Raw genomic sequence first — 19,696 nt, forward strand, 5'->3', positions numbered from 1 at the left:
GATAGATAAAGATTGACTGGTGCATCAAGCCTTTCCCATAAAGTTGTGATGCCTTGTGCATCACAATACAGATACTCCCTATCCACCCGGAGCCATGCAATCGCCTGGGAGAGACAAAAAAAAACAGATTAAAACCAAGGCCAATCAGGGTAAAAAAAAATCTGCAAAATTCCTTTCCGACCACATTAGGCAATTGAATCTAATCCAGGAAAGCACTTTGATCCCAATTTATAACAGAGGGTACATACGTTTTGCACAATGTGATCTCCACACCTGCCAGAAACAGGTACAGCACTCTCTTGAAGGTATACAGTGAATCAGTATTCACTGCAGGAGCCGGCAGTCTGTTCCACAGATCCACTATTTTCTGGGATAAGAAGAACCGCCTGATATCTAAACTACATCTGCTCTTACATAACTTGTAATTGTGACCCCTGGTTCTACCTAACCTATTTGGTTGAATTAGTTTATCCACATAAACACAATCTAAACCATTATTTTACAAACCTTGATCAAATCCGTAATGTATGTATGCCTGGGTTTACCTGCCATCAGGGGGAGCGACCGTCAGAGGTCATTGGGCCACAGACACACACGTGCAGCCCTTGTATATAAGGAAAGCCTCCATGTTTAATCCTCACTTTTGCATGCTAATAAAGTAGTCAGGTCTCACCTGATTGAGTTCACGGTACTAAGCCTATTGAGTTACTGCATACACAACATTTGGCGATGAGGCACAATACGAACTTTCACGCACAAAAATAAAATAAGCACCGTTAGAATCCTGGAGCGATTCGTGGTGGGAGAAGACGGGGAGGATTTTACAGATCGCCTTGATCAGTACTTCATGGCCAACAAGATGGGTGAAGATAATGACACAATTAGGCGCAGGGTGGTTTTCCTCACGGTTTGTGGTCCAAAAATCTATGGTCTCATAAAGAATCTGCTCTCACCTGCATGTCCAACAGAAAAGACCTATGAGGAATTGTGTGCTCTGATTTGGGACCATCTCAAACCTAAAGAAGGCATCATTATCTCGAGATATCGCTTTTACAAGCATGTTGGTTCTGAGGGCCAGGACATGGCGGAATTTGTTGTCGACCTGAGACATCTCACTGGGCCGTGTAAGTTTGGAACCGTGTTGGAAGACATGCTGCGCGATGCCTTTGTAATAGGCATATACTACGAGATGATCCTGTGGGAGCTGCTGGCTGCGGAGAGGCTGGATCTGAACAGGGCCATGACGATCGCCCAGGTTTGCCTGACCACGGTCGATAGTACAAAGCAGATATCCTCGCAGAGTCGGAACTCCACAGCAAGTACTGTGTACCAGATTATGTTGTCGGTTGGCAGAGTTGCACCTGGCAGGACCTACCCGACTGTGTTTGCAAAACCTGTAGCTGTTCGAAGTCCACCATCGGGCATGAATCTGATTTCACCCTGTTGGCACTGTGGGGGCAAACATCGGCCTCATCATTGCCGTTTCAGGCAGTATATTTGTAGAGGTTGTGCGAAAATGGGGCAACTTTAGCGGATGTGTCCGCAGCTCAGCAAGCGTGTAGCAACACACCACGTGGATGATGATGACCGATCCGGAGCAGATCCGGCAATGCAACCCAAGACACCCGATGAGGTAGTGTATTGTTATGCTCATAATAAAGTAATGCAACTAGTACTGTAGACATGAGTAAGTGTGATCTTAGCTCCTTTATTCAAACTCCAGAGTGTTGGTACAGCATGGGAGACCTGCTTATATACAGTGCTCCTAAGGGATGCTGGGATCCTTTGGGACTCCAAAAGGTATGCCCTCTGGTGGCGGTATGATACAGGTTATCTAGCATTGCATACATAACATCACTCCCTCCCAAAGTCAATAGTACACTTATTTACAGGGTGAGACGATCTGTGGCTTTTTGCTCCCTTGTGGATCGTCTCGGTACAAATGCAGGTGTGGATAAATTGGTTGGTTCTTCGCTGGGCTGCTGGGCAGCTGGCCTTGCCGGGCTGCTGGGGATGGTGAGTTCAGCTTCATGGTCGACCATGATGTCGGTTGCCACTTGCATGTGTGTTGGAGAGTCAAAGTTGGTGGTGTCCTCTTCAGGTTGTTCGTGGCTGTTTGTGAATCACAGTTTGGTTTGGTCCAAATGCTTTCTGCAAGTTAGTCCATTAGCAAGTTTGACCTAAAACACCCTACTCCCTTCTTTGGCTATGACGGTGCCAGCAAGCCATTTGGGACCATGTCCATAGTTGAGTACAAATACAAGATCATTGATTTCAATATCGCGTGACAAGTTTGCACGATTATTGTACATGCTTTGTTGATGCCGCCTGCCCTCGACGTGATCATGGAGATCAGAGTGGACTAGAGAGAGAGCCTTGTTTTGAGCGCCCTTTTCATGAGCAGCTCGGCTGGGGGAACCCCCGTGAGCGAGTGAGATCTGGTGCGGTAGCTGAGCAGGCCTCGGGACAGGCGGGGCTGCAGGGAGTCTTCTGACACATGTTTCAAGCTTTGCTTGATGGTTTCGACTGCTCGTTCTCCCTGGCCTTGGATGCAGGCTTGAAGGGGGCAGATGTGACGTGCTTGATCCCATTGTGGGTCATGAATTCCTTGAATTAAGCACTGGTGAAGCACAGTTCGTTGTCGCTGACAAGGACATCAGGCAGGCCGTGCGTGGCGAACATGGCTCGTAGGCTTTCGATGGTGGCGGTAGACGTACTTACAGACATTATTACACACTCAATCCATTTCTAATAAGCATCCACAACAACCAAAAACATTTTGCCTAGAAACGGGTCCGCAAAGTCAACATGGATCCTAGACCACGGTTTGGAGGGCCATGGCCACAAACTTAGCAGTGCCTCTCTGGGTGCATTGCTCAGTTGAGAGAGGCGGGAGTCGAGAGAGGCAGCGGCCTATAAAAGGCTCAGCAGTCCGGGGAGCGTCGAGAGAGGCGGGAGTCGAGAGAGGCAGCAGCTTATAAAAGGCTCAGCAGTCCGGGGAGCGTCGAGAGAGGCGGGAGTCGAGAGAGGCAGCGGCCTATAAAAGGCTCAGCAGTCCGGGGAGCGTCGAGAGAGGCGGGAGTCGAGAGAGGCAGCGGCCTATAAAAGGCTCAGCAGTCCGGGGAGCGTCGAGAGAGGCGGGAGTCGAGAGAGGCAGCGGCCTATAAAAGGCTCAGCAGTCCGGGGAGCGTCGAGAGAGGCGGGAGTCGAGAGAGGCAGCGGCCTATAAAAGGCTCAGCAGTCCGGGGAGCGTCGAGAGAGGCGGGAGTCGAGAGAGGCGTACCGGTGCAGCTCCAGCTGGGAGAGAAGGCAAAAAAGAAGTAGAAAGAAATCAAAAGGTGACGTCACAGCCAACGTGGTAAGTGATTGGCTGCTGATTGGTGAGTAGTTTTTCTTTTTCTTTATTAGTCAGTAACTTTTAACATTGTTGTCGGCAATTTAAGTGTATCTAAGGGTTAAGTCATGGCAGGACAGCTCGGTCACGTGATATGCTCCTCCTGTACCATGTGGGAACACAGGGACAACACCAGTGTCCCTGACGACTACATGTACGGGAAGTGTGTCCACCTCCGGCTACTGACGGTCCGCGTTGCGGAGTTGGAGCTGAAGGTGGATTCACTCTGGAGCATCCACGATGCTGAGAATGACGTGAGTATCACGTGTAGCGAGTTGGTCTTACTGCAGGAGAAGGGTCCACAGCCAGCGAGGGAATGGAAGACCAGCAGGAAGAGTAGTGCAAGGAAGGTAGTGCAGGGGTCCCCTGTGGTCATCCCCCTGCAAAACAGATACACCGCTTTGAGTACTGTTGAGGGGGATGACTCATCAGGGGAGGACAGCAGCAGCCAAGTTCATGGCACCGTGGCTGGCTCTGTTGCACAGGAGGGCAGGAAAAAGAGTGGAAGAGCGATAGTGATAGGGGATTCAATTGTAAGGGGAATAGATAGGCGTTTCTGCGGCCGCAACCAAGACTCCAGGATGGTATGTTGCCTCCCTGGTGCAAGGGTCAAGGATGTCTCGGAGCGGGTGGAGGACATTCTAAAAAGGGGGGGAGAACAGCCAGTTGTCGTGGTGCACGTTGGTACCAATGACATAGGTAAAAAAAGGGATGAGTTCCTATGAAATGAATTTAAGGAGCTAGGAGCTAAATTAAAAAGTAGGACCTCAAAAGTAGTAATCTCGGGATTGCTACCAGTGCCACGTGCTAGTCAGAGTAGGAATCGCAGGATAGCTCAGATGAATACGTGGCTTGAGCAATGGTGCAGCAGGGAGGGATTCAAATTCCTGGGGCATTGGAACCGGTTCTGGGGGAGGTGGGACCAGTACAATCCGGACGGTCTGCACCTGGGCAGAATCGGAACCAATGTCCTCGGGGGAGTGTTTGCTAGTGCTGTTAAACTAATATGGCAGGGGGATGGGAACCAATGCAGGGAGATAGAGGGAAACAAAAAGGAGGCAAAAACAAAAGACAGAAAGGAGATGAGGAAAAGTGGAGGGCAGAGAAACCCAAGGCAAAGAACAAAAAGGGCCATTGTACAGCAAAATTCTAAAAGGACAGAGGGTGTTAAAAAAACAAGCCTAAAGGCTTTGTGTCTTAATGCAAGGAGTATCCGCAATAAGGTGGATGAATTAACTGTGCAAATAGATGTTAACAAATATGATGTGATTGGGATTACGGAGACGTGGCTCCAGGATGAGCAGGGCTGGGAACTCAACATCCAGGGGTATTCAACATTCAGGAAGGATAGAATAAAAGGAAAAGGAGGTGGGGTAGCATTGCTGGTTAAGGAGGAGATTAAGGCAATAGTTAGGAAGGACATTAGCTTGGATGATGTGGAATCTATATGGGTAGAGCTGCAGAACACCAAAGGGCAAAAAACGTTAGTGGGAGTTGTGTACAGACCTCCAAACAGTAGTAGTGATGTTGGGGAGGGCATCAAACAGGAAATTAGGGGTGCGTGCAATAAAGGTGCAGCAGTTATAATGGGTGACTTTAATATGCACATAGATTGGGCTAACCAAACTGGAAGCAATACGGTGGAGGAGGATTTTCTGGAGTGCATAAGGGATGGTTTTTTAGACCAATATGTCGAGGAACCAACTAGGGGGGAGGCCATCTTAGACTGGGTGTTATGTAATGAGAAAGGATTAATTAACAATCTCGTTGTGCGAGGCCCCTTGGGGAAGAGTGACCATAATATGGTGGAATTCTGCATTAGGATGGAGAATGAAACAGTTAATTCAGAGACCATGGTCCAGAACTTAAAGAAGGCTAACTTTGAAGGTATGAGGCGTGAATTGGCTGAGATGGATTGGCGAATGATACTTAAGGGGTTGACTGTGGATGGGCAATGGCAGACATTTAGAGACCGCATGGATGAACTACAACAATTGTACATTCCTGTCTGGCATAGAAATAAAAAAGGGAAGGTGGCTCAACCGTGGCTATCAAGGGAAATCAGGGATAGTATTAAAGCCAAGGAAATGGCATACAAATTGTCCAGAAATAGCAGCGAACCTGGGGACTGGGAGAAATTTAGAACTCAGCAGAGGAGGACAAAGGGTTTGATTAGGGCAGGGAAAATGGAGTATGAGAAGAAGCTTGCAGGGAACATTAAGACGGATTGCAAAAGTTTCTATAGATATGTAAAGAGAAAAAGGTTAGTAAAGACAAATGTAGGTCCCCTGCAGTCAGAATCAGGGGAAGTCATAACGGGGAACAAAGAAATGGCGGACCAATTGAACAAGTACTTTGGTTCGGTATTCACGAAGGAGGACACGAACAACCTTCCGGTTATAAAAGGGGTCGGGGGGTCTAGTAAGGAGGAGGAACTGAGGGAAATCCTTATTAGCCGGGAAATTGTGTTGGGGAAATTGATGGGATTGAAGGCCGATAAATCCCCAGGGCCTGATGGACTGCATCCCAGAGTACTTAAGGAGGTGGCCTTGGAAATAGTGGATGCGTTGACAGTCATTTTCCAACATTCCATTGACTCTGGATCAGTTCCTATGGAGTGGAGGGTAGCCAATGTAACCCCACTTTTTAAAAAAGGAGGGAGAGAGAAAACAGGGAATTATAGACCGGTCAGCCTGACATCGGTAGTGGGTAAAATGATGGAATCAATTATTAAGGATGTCATAGCAGTGCATTTGGAAAGAGGTGACATGATAGGTCCAAGTCAGCATGGATTTGTGAAAGGGAAATCATGCTTGACAAATCTTCTGGAATTTTTTGAGGATGTTTCCAGTAGAGTGGATAAGGGAGAACCAGTTGATGTGGTATATTTGGACTTTCAGAAGGCGTTCGACAAGGTCCCACACAAGAGATTGATGTGCAAAGTTAGAGCACATGGGATTGGGGGTAGTGTGCTGACATGGATTGAGAACTGGTTGGCAGACAGGAAGCAAAGAGTAGGAGTAAATGGGTACTTTTCAGAATGGCAGGCAGTGACTAGTGGGGTACCGCAAGGTTCTGTGCTGGGGCCCCAGCTGTTTACACTGTACATTAATGATTTAGATGAGGGGATTAAATGTAGTATCTCCAAATTTGCGGATGACACTAAGTTGGGTGGCAGTGTGAGCTGCGAGGAGGATGCTGTGAGGCTGCAGAGCGACTTGGATAGATTAGGTGAGTGGGCAAATGCATGGCAGATGAAGTATAATGTGGATAAATGTGAGGTTATCCACTTTGGTGGTAAAAACAGAGAGACAGACTATTATCTGAATGGTGACAGATTAGGAAAAGGGGAGGTGCAAAGAGACCTGGGTGTCATGGTACATCAGTCATTGAAGGTTGGCATGCAGGTGCAGCAGGCGGTTAAGAAAGCAAATGGCATGTTGGCCTTCATAGCAAGGGGATTTGAGTACAGGGGCAGGGAGGTGTTGCTACAGTTGTACAGGGCATTGGTGAGGCCACACCTGGAGTATTGTGTACAGTTTTGGTCTCCTAACCTGAGGAAGGACATTCTTGCTATTGAGGGAGTGCAGCGAAGGTTCACCAGACTGATTCCCGGGATGGCGGGACTGACCTATCAAGAAAGACTGGATCAACTGGGCTTGTATTCACTGGAGTTCAGAAGAATGAGAGGGGACCACATAGAAACATATAAAATTCTGACGGGGTTAGACAGGTTAGATGCAGGAAGAATGTTCCCAATGTTGGGGAAGTCCAGAACCAGGGGTCACAGTCTAAGGATAAGGGGTAAGCCATTTAGGACCGAGATGCGGAGGAACTTCTTCACCCAGAGAGTGGTGAACCTGTGGAATTCTCTACCACAGAAAGTTGTTGAGGCCAATTCACTAAATATATTCAAAAAGGAGTTAGATGAGGTCCTTACTGCTAGGGGGATCAAGGGGTATGGCGAGAAAGCAGGAATGGGGTACTGAAGTTGAATGTTCAGCCATGAACTCATTGAATGGCGGTGCAGGCTAGAAGGGCCGAATGGCCTACTCCTGCACCTATTTTCTATGTTTCTATGTCTAAGTGTTGCATTGGGGCACGCATGACTCCAAATCTGAGTCGATGCCGGGGCACCACACATGGACCTGGTTATAGCTTTCATCATTGCTATTCCTGGGTGAGTACTGTGTAGGCCGCGTATGAACGTTTCCCTGCCTTTCTTAGGCAAAACCTCACAATTGCCCCACAAAAGACAGTCCGCCTGTATGGACATTTCGTCTTTGCACCGCTGGAACAGCTTGATCTTTTCATGCATCTCCGCTGGGACGTTGGACCAGTTCCCATGGAGGACACAGTTTTTTACAAGGGACAGTAAAGGATCCTGGCTGGTCCAGGTCCTGATCTGGCGGGCAGTAACAGGTGACTTTTCGTTTTCAAATACATCCATCACCAAGAGCAAGTCTGCAGGCTGTGCCATTTCCACCCCAGTGGTGGGCAATGGTGGCCGAATGAGAGCATTAGTGCAGTTCTCTGTGCCTGGTCTGTGGCGGATTACATAGTTATATGCAGACAGCCTGAGTGCCCATCTTTGGATGTGGAAAGAGGCATTGGTATTAATACCTTTGCTCTCTGAGAATAGCGACATGAGCGGCCTATTGTCAGTTTCTAACTCAAACTTGAGACCAAACAGATACTGATGCATTTTTTTCATCCTGTAAACATATGCCAGAGCTTCTTTTTCAATTATTCTGTAGACACTTTCAGCTTTGGACAAATTTCTGGAAGCATAGGCGACCGGTTGCAATGTTCCCGATTCGTTTGCTTGTTGTAATACACACCCGACCCTGTACGAAGACGATCGCAAGCTAGCACTAAATGTTTACATGGGTAATACAGAACAAGCAGTTTGTTGAAACATAACAGATTTCTGGCTTTCTCAAAAGCAGCCTTTTGTGATTTCCCCCATACCCAGTCATCTCCCTTGCGTAGCAGTACATGTAGGGGTTCTAGCAAGGTGCTTAACCTGGGTAGGAAATTACCAAAATAGTTGAGTCCCAGGAACGACCGCAGTTCCGTCACGTTCTGTGGTCTCGGCGCGCTCTTGATGGCCTCTGTCTTGGCGTCGGTGGGTCTGATGCCGTGTGCCGCGATTCTTCTCCTGAAGAACTCGACCTCTGGCGCCAGGAAAACACACTTCGAGCGTTTCAACCTGAGTCCCACGCGATCTAGCCGACTTAGAACCTCTTCCAGGTATTTCAAGTGTTCGATGGTGTCCCGACCTGTGACCAGTATAGCGTCCTGGAAAACCACGGTGCGCGGAACCGACTTTAGCAGGCTCTCCATGTTCCTTTGAAAAATAGCCGCGGCCGTTCGAATCCTAAACGGGCATCTATTCTAGATGAACAGACCTTTGTGTGTGTTGATGCAGATGTGGTCTTTCGAAGATTCCGCCAGCTCCTGCGTCATGTAGGCCGAGGTCAGGTCCAACTTGGTGAACATCTTTCCTCCAGCCAGGGACGCAAATAGGTCGTCTGCCTTGGGTAGCGGGTACTGGTCCTGTAGCGAAAAACAGTTAATCGTTACTTTATAGTCCCCACAAATTCTGACAGTGCCATCGCCTTTGAGAACCGGAGCAATCGGACTGGCCCACTCGTTGAACTCCACCGGCGCGATGATGCCTTCTCGCTGCAGCCTGCCCAGCTCAATTTCCACTTTCTCTCACATCATATATGGCACCACCCGTGCCTTGTGGTGGATGGGTCGTGTACCGGGAACCAAGTGGATCTGCACCTTCGCCCCCGAGAAACTTCCGATGCCTGGCTCAAACAATGAAGGGAACTTGCTCAGAACCTAGGCACATGAGGCGTCATCGACGGACAAAAGCGTTCGGATGTCGTCCCAGTTCCAGCGGACTTTTCCCAGCCAGCTTCTGCCGAACAGTAGGGGGCCATCTCCTGGTATATTCCATAGTGAGAATTCATGCACTGCTCCATCATAGGAGACTTTTACTGCTGTGCTGACAATAACAGGGATCAGCTCTTTAGTGTAAGTTCTTAGCTTGGTATGAATGGGGCTAAGCTTGGGCCTGTATGTCTTGTTGCACCACAACCTGTCGAAGGTCTTTTTGCTCATGATAGACCAACTCGCACCCGTGTCCAGTTCCATGGATACTGGGATTCCGTCCAGTTCAACTTTTAGCATGATCGGTGGACATTTCGTGGTGAAGGTGTGTACCCCGTACACTTCTGCCTCCTCGGTTCGAGCCTCTAGTTCAGCCTGATCCGCCATGGATCTGTTCTCCTCTGCAACGTGGTGGTTTGCAGGGTTTGCAGCTCATCTGCACATTCGGTGGAGGTGTCCCATTGTTCCACAGCCTTTGCACACATAGTGTTTGAAGCGGCATTGATGGGCTCGATGATCACCTCCGCAGCGCCAACAAGGTGTTAACTGCCTCGCATTAACATTTGATGGCAGACTCTGGGTCATCTGAGGTCATACAGCTGCAGGCGTGTATGTTCTGCCATATGCATTCCTGCCTGAAAACGACGTTACTTTGTGTACAGTACTTGCCGAAACCTCTATGCTGTGAAATTTGGTGTTATCACTGGTGGACATAAATGCCTGGGCTATCGTTATGGCTTTGCTCAGATTCGGTGTTTCAACATTCAATAGTTTGCGAAGGATAACCTCTCAGCCAATGCCAAGCACAAAGAAGTCCCTTAGCATTTGCTCAAGGAATCCATTGAATTCGCAATGCCCTGCAAGGCGCCTTAGTTATGTGACGTAGCTCACCACTTCCTGGCCATCAGACCGTTGACACGTGTAAAATCAATACCGTGCCATCAGAACGCTTTCCTTTGGATTTCGGTGCTCCCGGACCAGCGTACACAGTTCTTCGTACGATTTGGTTGTTGGTTTCACCGGAGCTAGAAGATTCTTCATGAGGCCATAGGTTGTTGCCCCACAGATGGTGAGGAGGATCGGCCTTCGTTTAGCAGCATTCTCGTCCCCTTCCAGCTCTTGGCCACCAAGTATTGGTCGAGTCACTCCACGAAGGCCTCCCAGTCGTCCCCTTCTGAGAATTTCTCCAGGATACCAACAGTTCTCTGCATTTTCAAGTGATTGTTCATTATCTCGTCGCCAGTTGTTATGCTCATAATAAAGTAATGTAACTGAGTACTGTAGACATGAGTAAATGTGAGCTTAGCTCCTTTATTCAAACTTATGAGTGTTGGTACAGCATGGGAGGCCTGCTTATATACAGTGTTCCCAAGGGATGCTGGAATCCCTTGGGACTCCAAAAGTTATGCCTTCTGGTGGCGGCATGATACAGGTTACCTAGGATTGCATACATAACATGTATAGTGTACATTCATTCCTGACCAAGAGCCAACCGATAATGATTGAAGAAAAATTGAACGGCGTGCTGGTATCTATGGAATTAGACACGGGTGCGAGTCAGTCAATTATGAGCCAGAGGACTTTCGAAAAGCTGTGGGACACCAAGGCCGTGAAACCCAAGCTGAGTCCAGTAGATGCAAAATTGCGTACCTACACCAAAGAGCTCATACCAGTGATTGGCAGTGCAGCAGTCAAGGTGTCGTACGATGGGACGGTTCATGATCTATCGCTGTGGATCGTTCCAGGAAATTGGTCCAATGCTGTTCGGCAGGAGTTGGCTCAAAAAAAAAGTGGAACTGGAACGATATTAAAGCTTTGTCATCAGTAGATGACGCTTCGTAGACTCAAGTGCTTAGCAAATTTCCCTCGCTGTTTGAACCGGGCATCGGCAATGTCATAGATCCTACATGGCTACTGTTGGTATTATCACAAGGTGTGCCACCAGAGGGCACAGCAGTGGGAGACTTGTAGGTTACCTGTACAAGTGTGCCTGGCCTAGTATAAATTGCAAGCCATCAGGTGTGATCCTCACTCTGGAGTTAGCAAGTAAAGGACTAAGGTCATTACAGTTCAAGTCATTATTAGAGCATCTAAGGACACAACAATTGGTGACGAGATTATGAACTTTCACGTGAAAATGGATATCCTTGGTATGTTGCAGCAGTTCACCGATGATGATGATTGGGACGCCTTTGTGGAGAGGCTAGAATATTTCTTCACAGCAAACGACCTGGCAGGAGACGACCCGGCCACACTGGCTGATAAGCGCAGGGCTATCTTGTTAACCAGTTGTGGGCCCACCGTCTATGGCCTCGTCAGGGACATGCTGACACCAGCGAAGACAACGACCAAGACGTATAAGGAGCTCGTAACCCTGATCCATGAGCAACTCAAGCTCAAGGAGAGCATCCTCACAGCCAGACACTGGTTCTACACCCACCGATGGCCCGAAGGCCAGGAAATCGCGAAATACGCCACAGATCTCAGGAGGCTGGCGGCACCGTGTGAGTTCGGCAACTACCTCAATGAAGTGCTGCGGGACATTTTTGTCATTTGAATTAGCCATGAGGGCCTTCTTCACAAGCTACTGTTGGTGGATACCACAATCACACTGCAGAAGGCCATCTTCGTGACCCAGGCATTCATGACCTCGACCTGCGGTTCTAGGCAGATGACTCACCCTCATGACTCAAACCCGGCAGGTACTGTGCACAGAGTGGCACCATTTAGAGGCTGGACTGTAGAGCCCGAACCCCCTCAGGGAAGAGAGAACAGATCCTCGAGTCCCTTAACTCGGAGTCCGCCGAGGGGGACTAATCGAGTAGCTCCATGCTGGCGTTGTGGAGGGAATCACAGGGCTCACCAGTGCCGCTTTAAACTCTATGTATGCAAAGGCTGCAGCACAAACGGCCACCACCAGTGAATGTGTAAGAGAAATATGACTCACTGTGTCGATGAAGAGTCTGCAGATGGCCTTGAATCCAGCGCGGATTATGAAATGATAGGCAGAAAGGCAGCTCAACCCCACGATGAGGTATATAGCATGTTTACCTGCACCACCGAGTGTTCCCCATTGAAAATGGAAGTCGAGATAGATGGCGTTCCAGTCTTCATGGAAGTGGACACGGAGGTGAGCCAGTTGGCAATGAATCAAGAAGCCTTTGAGAGACTATGGGACAATCAAGCTGAACGACCGAAATTGGTCCCAGTTCAGACAAAGCTGCGCACCTACACCGATGAAATTATCCCAGTCGTCGGTCGTGCAAATTTAAAGGTACTCCATGATGGCGTGGTGCACAGGTTACCTCTGTGGATTATTGCAGGTGATTGCAGGTGCTCGGCAGAAGGTGGATGGAGAAGATCCATTGGAAGTGGGAAGATTTTAACCCTCCAGCGATCGACGTCCTCCGTGTTTGGAGGCACAGCAAGCCCTCACTTAAGGGTGAACCCGGCATCAGAGAGCAGACCAGCACAGCACCCGAGGCACAGACCACTCAGCACGATGATCCAGCTGAGACGACCCGAACGTATCTTCCAGGCTCCAGTGGCAGGACTCCAGAGGAAGAAAATCGGATCCAGAGGTGACTTCCCAAATTCGGTGGCAGAACCCGGGGAGAAGAGGATCACCACAGTCGACATCGTCGATGGAGGAAAGATGGTGCCCAAACCACGAGGTGAGGCGCTGAAGAAAAAGATGGCCGCGGCCAGACCATGAGGTGCAGCGCTGATGGAGCAACACGTGGCACCAAACGGAGAAGAGGATTGGGGTAAAGCGAGCAAGGCACTCTTAAAGGAGGCCTGCAACCCACTAAAATTAAAGGGACAGTTCCACACACTCAAACAATGTGATAGCAACTGTAAGTTAGAGATAAAATGTGTAACTGACAATCAGAGTTGTATATATGCAATAAGCAAAGAAAAGTCGCACGAGCATGTAAAATGTGTAAGTGACGATCTGAATTGTGTACATGAAACCAGCGAGGAAAAGTCGCTCGATCGCAATCGGAACTACAAAATATCCATCATAAGTAATGAAAAGTTGTGCAATGTAGGATTTCAACTGCACGTAGCCAATGAAGCGGGCAGACACCCATCGGGAGCACACAGGTCCAGTGAGCTACCCAATGCTGTAGCCTGCGTCCTGGGGACCAGAGTTATGCACCATGGAGTGTGGCCACAAGCAGCCAACACACACGAGCTGTAGAGCAAGCGACCTCAGCAGGGCAACAGCACCGGTATTGATTACCCTGCCCCTGATCGGTTCCACCCCTCAGGCACCAACCTGATGGCACCAACCGACACGAGCCTGAAAGAGCTGACTGTGCTAAAGCGCAATTCCCAGACCCCATCGCCAACAAGGCCATACCCGTAAACGAAGGGTCACCCGCTACAGTCCCCCCAAAAGGGACCGGGACCAGCCAGGATCCCAAACCAAACAACGCCCAGGCCAGCGAGTCAGCAGTTCCCTGTGCACTGCTAGACGACAGCTCCTCAGGGAGCAGCAGCGACTCAGGGCGCAAAGAAAGGACAGGCATCTGTGAACCTGCCCGACGCTAGGAACAATGACAACAGCCCCAAGAGCAGGCAACTTGAGCCAACCGGGTTCCCACTGCCTGCAGTGGGCACCGCGCTGCCACCAGACTGCAGAGACACCATCTAGCAGTTCTGGAACTAGTTTGTCCTTTCGCACTGCTCACTGCATCGATAATGTATCTCACTAGTCTAACATACTTGTCTCACAACGGAACCACAAATGTAATGCAACCTTGTTTTTCTGAACTTGAATGTATATGAATGCAATGAGCCTCCGGCATAATCTATATGTGAGGGGGAGTGGGGGGGAGAAGGGAGTGGTCAAGGACGCACACAAACAGCAACCACTAGCACTCTACTGCACCAACCACTCACCCAAGATTGAAACGACCTGCCAAGGATCAATAAGATAGAGCCCAAATAGAGCTAAGCCCAGAGCACAATCAATGCAGAGGTGATTTGCACTAACGGCTTAGGGGAGAGTGTTGTCATGTATCCTACATGGCTACTGTTGGTACTTTCACAAGGTGTGCCACCAGAGGATACAGCAGTGGGAGATTTGTAGGTTACCTGTATAAAAGGCAGGCCACCAGATGTGATCCTCACTCTGGAGTTAGCAAATAAAGGACTAAGGTCACTACAGTTCAAGTACAACACATTGCCTCGTGTAGTCATTATTAGAGCATCTAAGGACACAACAGGCAACTTCACGGAAGCCAAGGTGCAGATCCACCTGGACTTGGATGCAAGACCCATCCATCACAAAGCCCAGGCGGTCCCATACATGATGAGGGAGAAGGTCGAAATCGAACTGGACAGACTCCAACGTGAAGGGGTCATTTCACCGGTTGAATTTAACGGATGGGCTAGTCCCATTGCTCCTGTGCTGAAGAGTGATGGTACTGTCAGGATTTGTGGAGACTACAAGGTTACGATTAACGGAGTTTCGAAACAGGATCAGTACCCATTACCAAAGGCTGATGACCTGTTTGCAACGCGAGCCAGGGGAAAGTCATTCACCAAATTTGATCTGACGTCGGCCTATATGACACAGGAGCTTGTCAAATCATCGAAGAAACTTACATCCATCAATACGCATAAAGGGCTGTTCATTTACAATAGGTGTCCTTTCGGAATTCGCTCGGCTGCAGCCATATTTCAGAGAAACATGGAGAGTTTACTGAAGTCCATCCCTAGAACTGTGGTGTTCCAAGACGACATTCTGGTCACAGGTCGTGACACTGCTGAACACCTGCACAACCTGGAAGAGGTTCTACGTCGTCTGGCCAAAGTGGGGCTCAGGCTGAAACATTCAAAGTGCGTCTTTATGGCACTGGAATTTGAATTCCTGGGAAGGAAGATTGCTGCAGACGGCATCAGGCCTACGGACTCGAAAACAGAGGCTATCAAAAATGCAGCCAGAGCCCAGAATGTGACGGAGCTGCGTTCGTTCCTTGGTCTTCTCAACTGCTTCGGTAATTTGTTACCTAGATTGAGCACATTATTAGAACCACTGCACATGCTGCTCAGAAAAGGCGACAACTGGGTTTGGAGTGTATCTCAAGACAGGGCCTTCAATAAGGCTAGAAATCTGCTTTGTTCCAACAAATTGCTGGTACATTATGACCCGTGCAAGTGTTTAGTATTGGCCTGTGATGCTTCATCTCATGGGGTTGGTTGCGTGCTCCAACAATCCAATGAGTCGGGCAAACAACAACCCATTGCGTACGCGTCGAGAAGCATGTCGAAAGTGGAAAGAGCCTACGGTATGGTAGAGAAAAAAGCTTTAGCCTGCATATATGGGGTTACTAAGATGCACCAGTATCCGTTTGGGCTTCGTTTTGAGCTTGAAACCAATCACAAGCCACTCATATCTTTGTTTTCAGAGCATAGAGGTATCAATACCAACGCATCGTCCCACATCCAGAGGTGGGCGCTGACATTATCTGCCTATGAGTATGTCATTCGCCATAGACCTGGCACCAAGAATTGTGCTGATGCATTGAGCCGTTTACCGTTGCCCACGCCAGAGGTGGAAACGCCACAGCCCGCAGACCTACTGTTGGTCATGGATGCCTTTGAGAGTGAAGGGTCGCCTGTCACTACTCAACAAGTTAGGACCTGAACAGCCAGGATCCGATCTTATTGGTTGTAAAATGTTGTGTCCTTAGTGGTGATTGGTCAGCCATTCCCAGGGACGTGTATGATGAGATCAAACTTTACAACCGTCGCAAAGACGAACTATCTGATTGTTTGCTATGGGGTAATCGTGTTGTGCCCAAGAAAGGCAGGGAGAGATTTGTACAGGATTTACATAGTACCCATCCCGGTATTGTGATGATGAAGGCCATTGTCAGGTCTCACGTTTGGTGGCCTGGCATTGGCTCTGATTTGGAGTCATGTGTGCATCAATGCAACACTTGCATGCAGTTAAGCAATGGAATCCCCGCTAAGTCTGTGGTCGTGGCTATCCAAACCATGGTCGAGGATCCACATCGACTATGCGGGTCCTTCCCTGGGCAAAATATTTTTGGTGGTGGTGGAAGAGTATTCCAAATGGATAGAATGTGTAATCATGTCATCCAGCACATCCACAGCCATCATTGAAAGCCTCCGGGTCATGTTCGCCACTCATGGTCTGCCCAACATCGTTGTGAGCGATAGTGGATCGTGCTTCACGAGTTTGGAGTTTCAAGAGTTTATGAGACTCAATGGTATCAAGCACGTAAGGACAGCACCATTCAAACCCGCGTCCAATGGTCAAGCGGAGTGGGCCGTCCAAACCATCAAGCAGAGCCTGAAAGGCTTAACTCACGGTTCTTTGCAGACTCACTTGTCATGCATACTGCTTAGTTACAGGACGAGACCCCACACGCTTACCGGGATCCCCCCTGCTGAACTGTCGATGAAGAGAGATCTCAAGACCAGGCTCTCGCTTGTCCACCCTGATTTTAACGATCACGTCGAAAACAGACGTCAACATCAGCAGTGGTATCATGATCGCACTGCGGTGTCATGCGACATCTCTATTAATGATCCTGTGTCTGTGCTAAATTATGGTCAAGGCCCCAAGTGGGTCACTGGCACTGTTACGGCCAAGGAGGGTAACAGGGTGCTTATTGTCAGGTTCACTAATGGGCAAACATGCAGGAGGCACATTGATCAGACGAAATTGCGGTACACAGACGAACCGGAACAGCTTGAAGAAGACACCATCAATGACCAACCGATTCATATTCAGCCATCAGAAGACCCTGCTGTTGTCAATGAATCTGGACCCTCAATCCCCGACATGGATACTGCCACTCCCATTAGATCGGCTACCCAGCCTCAATTCGGAGAGCTCACCCAGATCTGGAATTGAACTGAGACGATCAACTAGGGAGCGGAAAGCCCCGGACCGTTTCAATTTGTAAATAGGACTGATACCAAGATCTTGCGGGGGAATGATATAATGTGTGTATGCCTGGGCTTATCTGCCACCAGGAGGAGTGAATGTCAGAGGTCATTGGGCCACAGACACACATGTGCAGCCCTTGTATATAAAGAAAGCCTCCATGTTTAATCCTCATTTTGAGAGCTAATAAAGTAGAGTCAGGTCGCACCTGATTGAGTTCACGGTACTAAACCTATTGAGTTATTGCAGACGCAACAAAATCTATGCTTTTATAAAATATACAGACCCAGCTCTTTAAGCTTGTCTGGGTATCTAAGGTGTTTTAAACTGCCAATCTTGTGGCTTTCCAAAGCCTCAATATCCTCTATCATGTGAGGGTATGAAAACTGGACATACTAAATGAGGCTTAACCAAGTACTTGTTCAGAACAAAATAGTATGTTTTGTTTTGCAGTAAATTGTGTTGTTAGCTTTAGACATATCTTTGTGGCATTGGTTGTGAAACTTTAGATAGATAGTGATGCACCATAATTACCAGATCATTTTCTTTCACTAGTGACTTCAATTCTGTTCCCTGTGGGATGTATGTATATTTAGCTTTGCACCTGACCATTTGCTCAACACTACACTTTTCTAAGTTAAACATCATTTGCCAGACATGAGTCCATTCCCCAATACATTGAGGTTCGCTTGCTGTAGTTTAGCATCTTCTGCATTCCTAACACTGACATGAAGGGGTTGTCACATGAAGAAAGGTTGAGCAAGTTGGGCCTATACTCATTGGAGTTTAGAAGACTGAGAGGTAATCTTATTGAAACGTATATTGAAGAGGTTTGACAGGGTAGATGCAGAGAGGATGGGGCCAAAATTCAGGTCCCCAAAAAGGCAGTTTGCAGTATATTGCTGCATTCACCAGATGACCGATGCTCTCTACAGCCAATAAAAGGACTACATAAAATTCAGCATGTCCGGGGAGAGCCAGGATGAGCGTTCCCATGGCTTCACCAGGATAGCGGGCTTCCCCATGTTTCAGGGGGCCACTGATTCTACGCATGTGGCATTGCAGACCCAGCTTCACAATAGAGAGGTGTTTCGCAATCGAAAGGGTTACCGCTCCATCATGGTTAAGCTGATCTGCGATCACAGGCAGATAATCCTCGCTGTCAATGCACGCTATCCTGGCAGCTGCCATGGTGCCCTCATCCTGCAGGAGAGCAGTGTGCCACGACTGTTCCTGCCACCGCATGAAGGGCGTGGCTGGCTCATCGGTGATAAAGGATATCGTCTCGCCATCATCATCATAGGCAGTCCCTCGGAATCGAGGAAGACTTGGTTCCACTCTTAAAATGAGTTCTTAGGTGGCTGAACAGTCCAATATGAGAGCCACAGTCCCTGTCCCAGGTGGGACAGATAGTCGTTGAGGGAAAGGGTGGTTGGGACAGGTTTGCCGCACGTTCTTTCTGCTGCTTGCGCTTGATTTCTGCATGCTTTTGACGATGAGGCTCAAAGTGCTGAGCGCCCTCCCGGATGCACTTCCTCCACTTAGGGCGGTCTTTGGCCAGGGACTCCCAGGTGTCAGTGGGGATGTCGCACTTTATCAGGGAGGCTTTGAGGGTGTGCTTATAACGCTTCCATTGCCCACCTTTGGCTCGTTTGCCATGAAGGAGTTCCGAGTAGAGCACTTGCTTTCGGAGTCTCATGTCTGGCATGCGAACGATGTGGTCTGCCCAGCGGAGCTGATCAAGTGTGGCCAGTGCTTCAATGCTGGGGATGTTAGCCTGGTTGAGGACGCTAATGTTGATGTATCTGTCCTCCCAGGGGATTTGTAGGATCTTGCAGAGACATCGTTGGTGGTATTTCTCCAGCGACTTGAGGTGTCTACTGTTCATTGAGGTGGTCTCGCTACCTGACTGATGACATCCTTCCGCAATCCCACCACACCTGCCGAGCAGCGCTACAACAGCAGCCAAATCACAATCAGGACCATTATAGAGCAAACTATCCGGGTTCTGAAGCAGCGTTTCTGCTGCCTTGATCACTCTGGAAGGGCATTTTAGTCCTCACCTGATAGAGTCTCTGTCTTCACCGCTGTGCATGCTGCACAACCTGGTCATCATGAGGGTCCAGCCATTACCAGTAGGGATGGCAGCTCCATCTCAGGAGGACAACGGTGATAAGGAGGAAGACAAGGAGCTTCAGCCTAGGAAGAGGCAGCCTGATACTATTGCGGCTGCAAGGGTTGCTCGTCAAAGACTCATCATGCATCGATTCCAGTGAATGATGCAAGATGTGCAGAATGGCCAGCTTATTCACCTGGCGATCTGCTGAAGACATCGCACCCCACCCTCCAAGCCTCCATGTATATAAATGGCAAGAAAAGAATGTGATAAATTAAAATAATTTTTATTGCCTACCAAAACAATAGTGTGCTATAAAGAAGCACAAAAGGACGCCATCATCTACAGCAAA

This window comes from Pristiophorus japonicus, chromosome 3, assembly GCF_044704955.1.
Source record: "Pristiophorus japonicus isolate sPriJap1 chromosome 3, sPriJap1.hap1, whole genome shotgun sequence".
NCBI classification, from domain to species: Eukaryota; Metazoa; Chordata; class Chondrichthyes; family Pristiophoridae; genus Pristiophorus; species Pristiophorus japonicus.